This window comes from Temnothorax longispinosus, chromosome 12 (genome assembly GCF_030848805.1).
Source record: "Temnothorax longispinosus isolate EJ_2023e chromosome 12, Tlon_JGU_v1, whole genome shotgun sequence".
Taxonomy (NCBI): Eukaryota; Metazoa; Arthropoda; class Insecta; order Hymenoptera; family Formicidae; genus Temnothorax; species Temnothorax longispinosus.
Window position 1 is genome coordinate 1,685,842 of NC_092369.1, and position 10,384 is coordinate 1,696,225.

At 37.0% G+C, this 10,384-nt stretch overlaps 1 protein-coding gene and 2 pseudogenes across 11 annotated transcripts in view; 2 read left to right on the forward strand and 1 right to left on the reverse strand.

Moving 5' to 3' along the window:
- The window catches only part of LOC139822842 (uncharacterized), an 87,751-nt gene extending 85,598 nt beyond the window's left edge, over nucleotides 1-2,153 (forward strand). For 9 of the 11 annotated variants that reach the window (XM_071794965.1, XM_071794967.1, XM_071794966.1 and 6 more), the window contains one exon: nucleotides 622-2,153. The gene's annotated coding sequence lies outside the window, so the exon portion shown is untranslated. The remainder of the gene's footprint in view (nucleotides 1-621) is intronic. The other 2 variants (XM_071794962.1, XM_071794964.1) reach the window with 2 other exon arrangements.
- Nucleotides 622-2,153, forward strand: LOC139822849 (gonadal protein gdl-like; annotated as a pseudogene).
- A 1,095-nt stretch (nucleotides 2,154-3,248) lies between these two features.
- The window catches only part of LOC139822850 (uncharacterized), a 9,238-nt pseudogene continuing 2,102 nt past the window's right edge, over nucleotides 3,249-10,384 (reverse strand).

The window sequence follows — 10,384 nt, forward strand, 5'->3', positions numbered from 1 at the left end:
AGACTCACGCGCCTACGTTTTTTCGTGATTTCGGTTTGCTGCATTAGGATGCGGTCACATGGACTGATATTTTCCGCGTAACGCGTCGCGCGTAACCAATCAGAAGCGTTTCGCATTTTCGGTTACGCATATTCGCGCTTTTGTTGCGCGAATTTTGTGGCACATCCGTGTGCTGTCGAGTCGGTCGAGCGTCCGAATATTTCCGAGTCTAACCGAACTTTGCCGAGACTTGGGTCTATTTCCCCTCCCGCGCTATCCTTACCCCCCTTGTCCATAGTAGCAGCTTACGCTCCGCGTCTATCTTATCCTAGGTCTATGGTAAATATTGTCGTCAGGGACGTCAGGTGACAGCTGAATGTGCCCAAATAAGTAACATTTTTAATTTTTTGGTGTTTTTGATATAAAATCGCGTTTTCTACCCTAGATTTTTGTGCGTACTTTAATTCTAGACCAAAAACTTGCACGTCTGTAAAGCCACGTAAAAGATCCATCGAAAAACGATAATGTCGGTAAATCATACGGCTGCAGGATTTCCTTAAGTAAATCAGGTTTAAATAAATCTGAGAACTTTTACAAGAAACATTATCACCGACAAATACAATGTAAATGTTATTTTCTTAGCTCGGAATCTGCTCCGGAGAGACACTTGGAGAAACTGCAGAAGGACAGCGAACGCGCTGAATGCCGTTGCCCCTCACAGCTGTATCCAGCATTTCGCCAAGATTTCGTCACAAAAGAGTGAGCCCTAGACTACATTTACTTACCAATGTAATGTAGATGTTACGGCATTTGTGCGGAAGGACAAGAAAATATGTATTTTTTTCAGAGTAGATTTGTTAGATAAGCGTGGCTGGTTACCGAATCCTGTAGGTAATGTGCGAGATTTTGTGGTTCTCTTCGTGCTATGTCCACGATTTAATTTTTTGGAAAAAAAAATTAAAACATCGTGAGCCTAACGGAAGAGAACGAAAAAATCGTGCCGTGATTATCTACAGGATTCGGTAACAGCCAAAATGCGGGCATAAGTCATGACCACTTTCATCCTCTTCTCTCTGATATTGTTAGCCTCAGGTTAAAAGCACCGGTAACGGGTTGAAACAGATAAAAAAAACAAATGTTGGTACTATCACGTGTACATACATACATGCATGCAATGAGCAACGAATGAAGACCTTTTAATACTTTCAAACAACTTTTTGCCTTGGACATTTCGACAAGAAGAAAGACATTCGCTTCCTTATTACTGATAATGCACCGAGGTTACTTGGTATTATAAATTACGTTAGAATAAAACGTAGAAAATATACTGTAATTACTTAATTAGAAACAAATATTGTCGTACAGGGAACAGGGCATATATCGACGCATTTCATGAAACACAGATATTTCTTTCCGCAAAGAAAGAGATGGACATTGCCAGCCCTATTCCTCAGGATCTACAGGCGAAGCTTTACTTCCCAGTGAAACAGCTGCAGCACATGGCCGGAGAATTACCACCAAAGTATCAGATGCGCGTGCCTTACGAGTTATTATCTGGCTTGGCAAACTCGTTGTTAAATGACACCATCTTCGCGATAGTGAAGGGTTTGATTTGATGGAGATACAGCACGTCACCGAAAAGCATCTCTTCCAACAGCGACTGCAGCTTTTGAATCAACAGAAGATTGAGTACCAGAGGAAGCGTTGACGGCGACGGTGACGGACGAAGAGCTAGCCTAGATGAAAGTCGTAGCACTGTACAAGAAGTACAATGAGGACGTGAAGCAAATAAACATGAAATTGGTCTTGCAGCTAGATCGGTAGCTGATCAGAAAAGCATATTGGAAAAGGCTGGAGTACCTGGATTTTACGTGACGAATAATCACGTGAGGAATAAACACAAGTCTTGAGAAAAGCAGATATATTTTCCTCATATATATATTTGCATTTATACATACATTATAACGGTAATAAAGTACGATAACCCATTCTTACAAAATAATGTAACAAAAAATCTTTTTTGAGACATCAACAAAGGGTGAACAGTTTTTTCTTAAGTATAATTCTTTCTGTCTCTTTCTCTCTTATTTTGTATAATATTTTATATATACACCTCTCTCTCTCTCTCTCTCTCTCTCTCTCTCTCTCTCTCTCTCTCTCTCTCTCCAGAACAATTCATTCGATTACACCTGTATCACTTACAAATAGGGAACTTTTAAAACATATTAAATATGAACCAAATAATAAAATTTAAGATGTCAATAAGATACGTATGATCAATTTAAAAAATGCTTTCAATATAAAGGTCAATTATTTAAATAAATAATTTTATTTGTTAATATATACTTAAATTACTTTTTCAATTATATCATAGATTTTATGTACAAGAAACAACATATCAAATAAGATTTTTCAGTAACATATTCTTGCATTTAGTGCATTCAGTACATACTATTTGTATATAAAGTGATACACCAGATCAATAATGATAGTACTGATCATGGTGAAGAAAATTTATACAAACATATGTGTCCATTTCGAAATCCTCCACTTTGTACATTATTTTACCCGAATGTTGGCTGTGCGGACGAGACATATAGTAGAGGAGCCCAGAAGGCTAAATGGGGATTTACTCGAGCGTCGTAGGAACCTATTGGATTTTGAAGATTAGATGGTAGAAAGAAAAAAAGGTTATATAATGTACACCCTTTCACCGGTGGGGGAAGCGTCTACAGGTTTTCAAAAATGTAAAAAAAAATAGTCACATAAAAATACTCGAGCGCGTCAGATATTGATAGTGTATATGCCCCACGTCTCTCAGCGATGATATTTAAACGGCTCTTTATGCCGAATTGTACGAATTACACGCCAAGTTGCTCAATAAAATTGAAATCAACGGTTTGCATGGTGAGGGTGGCTGTACGGAAGGGTTAAAAACGGGAAAAAAAATTTATTCGAGCGCGTCAGATATTGAGAAGGGATGTTAAGTGAACCCGAAAGAAGCTCCCATTCAAAAAACTGACGATTCAGACATGACGCAAGCTCATGGCGGCTTCTTGATAATGCAAAAAAAAATCGCCATTTTGAAATACTCGAGCGCGTCAGATGATTATACAGGTGATTCAGCTTGATGTCCTAGTCGTGCTGACCCATAATCTGACGATTGTTTGGAGGGATTTTCTTAATCTGACGAATTGAAAAAAAAATTTTTTAATTAAAAAAAATTTTTTTTTAAATTACTAAATGTGACAAATAAAATGCATGGAAAATAGAATGCAAATAAAAAAATCTATTTTTTCAATTATAATATATACAGAAAAAAATAGTAAAATAAAAAAAACTTTAAAAATATTTTTTTTAATTTTTATCTTCATCCGTGGAATTATCGTCGTACTGCAAGTCTGGTTCGATTTGTTCGTCAATTTCATCTTCAGCTTGTATATCTGTAACCAGAAATCGTATAATACTTAACAATATTTTATTTATTTCATGAAAAGCGTGTTATCAAAGTTTTGAAAAGAAAATATACCTGAATTTGGAGTATCTCCTAGAATATCAGGTGTTATGACTACATCTTCGTACGCTTCTGGTAATTGATTACCAACGAACCAAGTCATTTTCAATTTGCCTTTTACATCTGTCCATCCGTAATCTGTTGGTGACATGTCGATGTTGTTTGGATTGTGTACATTCCTCCACAAGCATGCAATATATCTTGTTCGTAATACGTGTTGCAGTAACTCCACGTGACATGGTGGCAAGCAACAAGCATCGTACGTATTATACGAACATTCAACGAGAAGGGCTGTGATGTATCTGATACCTTGTATGTCTTATTGAAGATTTCAATTCTAGCTCTGTTGACATCATCTAATTTTTTTAAGCCATACAAGTGGCAGATAAAAGATTGTATGATGTTAAAAGATTCATCTATATTATAATCTTTAGATCCCAAATCTGCAAATTCTTTTAGAAAAATTTCTGAATTCATTAGAATATCTACAAGTTTTTTCTTGCCTCGTCTATAAAGTGCCGGGTTGAAATCACATCCTGTTAGCGCATGAAGAGCTGGTAGCGCTCGCGAAACTATTGGGCCTAGCTTAACAGAGAGTGCGGAAACGTCGATATATCGGCGTGCCGTACTTACTCCGAGATCCATCCATATTTTCACTGATGCTTGAAGATGTTCCATATTGGCCAACATGATAACAACAATATCTGTATCAGAGGTTCTGATTGTAACAGTGGAATCTTCTTTTAGCTGACATGCAAGAAATACTGCTTTTGTATCCGCTTCTTCATGATCAGGACATGACAGTTCATGATCGATGGTTAGCGTTACTTTATTATTGGTAACTGAATATATACGTAACACAAATCATGACTCAGATATATTGTTTTGTTACCGATAATCGTAGCCATCTCCTGATCAGCCCACGGATCGATAAAAAACTTGACAAGAGCTTCTTTAAACTTGATGTTTTTCAAATCTTTCGCAAAATCTGCTGTTTTCGTTTGTTGAGGGCCGGAGATGTAGAAATCCTTGTCATCCACACTACCTCGAGTGAGACCAGACTCGGTTCTAGCTTGTGGAACTAAGTACTGTTTCGCGATGGCGAGCTTTTCTTCAGCAACGTAACCGGACATGTCTATCATCTCCATACGATCTCTTAGGGGTTCCGGAATAGTGTCTATTACATTTGCCGTGTGCAAATGAATAGTACTTTCGATAAATCTGCTGGAACATCTAAATAGTGATCCAGGAAGTTTACATTCTGTTCTGGATCCCCAGCATTTCGAGAAGAGCAGATGCTGGATCTCCTTGGTGCCCCCTAAAATAATACAGATAATGTTGTAGAGGATGCAAAAGTCCCAAAAAAAAATTTTTTTATTGCCAAAAATTTTTAATTCTTTTCAGATATTCTCTAAATGTTCTTTTAAGTATTTCGCAAGGAGATATTTTCTATTTTAAGATAATACGTATCAATTTTTTTTACTCTGAGACGTACATATTTTTTTATATAATACAATATTTACAAAGATTACATACTTGCCGATTTTGTCAATTTCATCTATCAGAATCAACGACGTCTCAGGTTTAGTCTTCTTTAAGCACTGAATGACTTTGCCTGGCATGGCTCCCACATATGTTCTTCTGTATCCTTTAATCTCAGCTACATATATCATTCCACCGACGCTAAATCTAAAATATTCTCTGTTCAAAGCGCGAGAGATCGATTTAGCTATTGAGGTTTTGCCGACCCCAGGAGGCCCATAGAAACACAATATTTTTCCTTGTGTACTGCCTTTCAGTTGACTGACAGCAATAAATTCTGTAATTAAAAGCATAATATACAATGAAAAGCATTCGTATTATTTAAATAATATCTACAGGTATATGAGCGCATTTGTGTACCAAGTATTCTTTTCTTTATATCGTCCATTCCGTAGTGGTCCTCATCCAAAATTTGGCGGCATCTTGAAGATTTAGATTCTCTGTACTTGTCACACCCCATGGCATAGACGTAAGCCAGTCGAGATAATTTCTTGTAACACTAAGAAATATAAAATTTACATGAAATTTATATAAATCATCAACGCGTATGTAATATATATACTTAATATTATATTCGATACAGACTTGAATTCGCTACTATAGACTTAATAAAAAGGAAAGTTTATTCAATTCCTCTTCCAAGACATCCATGATTGGTTTAGTCTTTTGTCTTATTCTTTCCCTATACTTTTCTTCTATCGCATCTTTGTCATCCTTTACCAGCCCTAACTCTTTCTTAATAACTTTCACGTGTTCGTGAAGAATATATTTTCTATGTTGTTGTTTTACTTTCTCCTCAACCTCTCTGCCAATTTTTTGCTGCAGCTTACTTAATTCATATTCCTTTTCCAAAAGCGCAAGCGATAACCTCAGTCTTTTTAAAATCTATGAAAGAAATATTATTTTAATATTTTCCATAAAATCTTATTTGCTGTACATGATACAATAATGCAATGATGTACTTACGTCCATTTCTTCTAAAACTTGCTGCAAGTCCTGTGCATCTGCTCTAGTTAAGACAGCACCTATTAAATCACTGAGGTAAACCGAGTTATCCACAACTCTTTGTCCCTGATGCAAAGGATTCATGCTACGTGTATGCCTCGGATTGTTTTGATGAGTTCTTGCGTCAATGCTTGTTTAGAAAATATTTCTGACAGTGAAATTAATTTCCGATATCGTAACACAGGCCTGCGACCGGTTTGCACTTGTTGGCCGATTTTATTGCCATCCCTACGTCCCCACTCCCCTCGCTTTGTAGCATCTAGGCTGCTCGCGGAGACGAAAGAATAAGCTCGGGCTCAGGCTCAGGGATGGTATTAGCTGTAAATCACATGAGGCTTTGGTGCGTGTTGCCCTTCGCGCTACGCACTGTTTTTTTGTGGTATATGTATATTTTATATGTACACAATTAACATACATTTTCATTTTACTGTTACTCTTAACTTTATAACATAATCATATTGATAACTCTACATAAAAAAAGAACCGTGGCCGTGATTAGCGCGCAGGGCAACACTCACCTGCAAAGCTCCATATGATTTACAGTTAATACCATTACATCCCTGAGCTCGAGCGTCGTCTTTCGTCTCTGCGAGCAGCCTAGATGCTACAAAGTGAGGGGAGTGGGGAATTGGCCGGTTCTTATATTTAAGACCGTCTTAAGTACCTTAAGTATCTTAAAATGTTATGAACCAAGAGCCGTATTAGCATCATTATACTTAAAACGGTCTTGAAATAAGAACCAACTATGAATACCGGTCATTGTCACGAACTTGAATATTCCCGCGAATGCAATGTTGACACAAGTGTGCCAACATACTGGATCGGAACTGATCGGAACATACATACACCATACATGTTGCGTCATATTGCGCACCATGTACCGGAATCAGTGTCGCGAATCTCGTTTTCAAAGTGAAGACCCCGCACCCCGCACGCATACACATGTCATGTCGTGAAATCAAATCATCGGCCCGGGAAACAACAATCCGTGAATCGCGCGCTACCGTGAATCTTATTGTGTGTATATCGTATATGAACATCGCCTGCTGTTGTGACGGCGTGCGTGACCGCGCCGTGTCGTTGTCATCATTTTTGTTGTTGATTCCGTGCAAGCTCGGTTGGTCAAAATGGCGTGAATCGACCGCGCGTTTTTAAGGTTATCTTTGCTCGTGGCGGGTCCAACCGCGCGGCGGGACCGCGTACACGCAACATCCATATCTGTGTTTTTTTTTGTACGAGTGCGCGTTTTACGTCTGCACATTTGCACGTTATCACCCACGTTTATTGTGCTACGAGTTACATGAATTATGAGGACGGAATGCCCGCAAGCAGTAACAGTCGTATCCGCGATTATTACCCATCGCGGATGTCTGAGCGGCAACAGCTCGCGTTACTTTTGCAAATGACTTCTCAGGAAATGGTGTCAGGTGAGAGTCAAAGAAAAAGAAAAAGAAAAACGGACTAACATAGCGAACACCCTGATCAAATGCGTGATTGACGAATACAACGGCGTGAAGTAACCCCGTAATGGTGAACGCTGTAAAATTGCGCGCGCTTTTCTCACTGGTTGAATCGCATTGATGAGACACTCGGTGTGCGATTCTCACGTAATTTTGTGAGATGCAAGCTCATCAAAATTCTTTAAGACGAATTGTCAAACCAATGACGATGTGGCAATAACCTAAGACGTCGTTTTATATCGTATCATCGATTGTTATATTTGTTGACTTATGTTATTGTTTATGAGATCGGACGCTTTGCATTTTTGCGGTAATTATATAGCTGCGTAATCTCATGTCATCTATACGCGTCTTTACGCAGGAAACGCGAAGGAATGCGGAAGGTCTAGTTCCTTCATTCGAATGAATCTTGCCACCCTGTCTGCCCACATGTTCAGGTTTACCAACCATGCAGTTGACAGGCGGGCTAAGGGCCGGTATCACAGTCTCCGCGTAACGTGATCCTCCGCGTAAACTCACTCTGCATCTCTTTCTAACTGTCTCCCTAGAAAGAGACGAAGAGTGAGTTTACGCGGAGGATCACGTTACGCGGAGACTGTGATACCGGCCCTAAAGGGTTCGACCGTGGGACACGATACGTGATGGATCAAAAGATACGCGTAAAAAAAAGATAATTATTAACGTTGTTATACAGTGTAACATCGCGAAATTAAAATTTCTATCGTTCGAAGATCGAGTTTTTTTTTTTTTTTTTTTAATTCATTGTTAGTAAACTCCTTATCGAAAAACATAAGTTTGCTATATCAAAGAGATGATAAAAATAAAGCTACAATTGCGATAAAAGCTATTGTCTAATGCAATTATCTCATTTCTATCGATCACACTACGTATTTAAAAAAATTTTGATAAAGTTTCGAAAACTGTTATATTTTTTAAACTTTTTTGTTCATAACTTTAGTAAATAACGACGACTAAAATCTTTAAAAGGTTACTCAGGAGAGTGTTCTCATATAAAGTCAAAATCATTCCAGGATGAAAATGATATATTCGCAAAAATTTGAATTTTTTTTATTGATAAAGTAGAAGATTAAGCTTTCTTTTGAGACGTTTCTGAATCATTTATCATGTTTCGTTCACCTCTGTGAAGTTGGCCACACTTTTTCAAAATTTGAAAAAAATAAGCACCAGTTTTGGTTGCTCCCCCGAAGAGTTCTAGAGTTCTCAATTGATAATAGAAAGAGTTTCGTTGATTAAAGCCGTAAAAACACGATTTGAAGGAACGGAGGGAGGGGTCAACTTCACGATTCTGTAATTTTAAAGAGCTACATACATATAAATTTTCTTGTTTTCAATTTTAGCGTTTCGATCATTAAGAATAATCGTTAGAACTCTTCGGCGGGCTATCAGAACTCTTAAGAAATTGACGAATTTAAACAAAAATTTTCTTTGAAAATTTTCAAGTTTATATAGGTCAAAATTTTTTCGGAAATTCGGCAATTTCTTAAGAGTTTTAGTAGTCTTCTTTCCGAAGAGTTGTATACCAGGGGAAGTTGCCCTAGTACCGAATAATATGATATTTGCACATTTCTACTTTTAGAAGTACTGGGGCAGCTTCTTCTATAGTGTGTAAAAGTATAAAATGTTGAAACCTTAGATTTATCTGACAATTATAAATTGGCATCAATTTTTTATATCAAATTTTTTGTACAAATGTTTATACCTTGGTTTATACAATGTGGGGCGCATGTAACTTGGCGTCATTTCTTTACTTTTTTTTAAATAATTTTATAGATTTATAATAATTTCACTTATTTAACGGAAAACTGAATAGCTCAGAGCTTTAGCGTCAAGAACAGTTGAAAAAGAATTAAAAATGAAGATATGGGAGAGACTGTGTGTGTAGTTAGCATATCAACTGTCAGCATATAAAAAAAAGTGGTTCTTTTTACATACAACCGAGTTCTATAGTTCCTGATAAATAACAATGGTTCTGGTCATTCAACATGAAAAAACTGAAGTTCAGAAATGATGTGCTATATGACTTCCCGCGAAGTCAGCATATGAAATCATTTTTTCGAATTTTACTCCGTTGAATTTTATAGCTTTTGACGAGTTCTATAACATAATTCTGACTGCAGGCTACCTCTACCTCTAAATAATTATTAAACACGTATTATCAGCATATCACTCATATTATAGTGATATGCTATGCTTCTACGATAAGTTCTCGGTTCGTTCGAGTTTTTAAACAATAGTTCTACGCCCTTCTGATGATAGTTTCGCGTAGTTCTGACCACTGGCTATTTCTATATAATTATTAACACGTCGTGTCATATTACCCATACTAAAGTGATACGCTGTTCTTACGATGAATTCTCGTTTTGTTTTGTTTCGTTTTATAACCATAATTTTAGCATTACACAAAAAATAAATTTGGCGCAAACTTTTCATTGAGTGATATGCTGATAATGATTGTTAATAATTATTTAGAGATGGTCAGTAGTCATAACTACGCAGAACTATCATTAACGAGCCTGGAACTATCGTTTAAAATCTCGAACGAACTGAGAACTTGTCGCAGAAGCATAGCATATCATCATAGTATGAGTGATATGCTGATAATTGTTAATAATTATTTAGAGGTAGCCTGTGGTCAGAACTATGTTATAGAACTATAGAACTCGTCGAAAACTATAAAATTCAATGGAGTAAATTTCGAAAAAATGATATGATAGGTATGCTGACTTCGCGGAAAGTTAGCATATCATTTCTCAACTTCCGTTTATTTATGTTAAAGATGTATATCGCTTATGTCAAAATAGAGGGATGAAGCTAAAATTTACAGAGATTGTGCACTTATATATCCCAAAAACCTGTGTTAAAT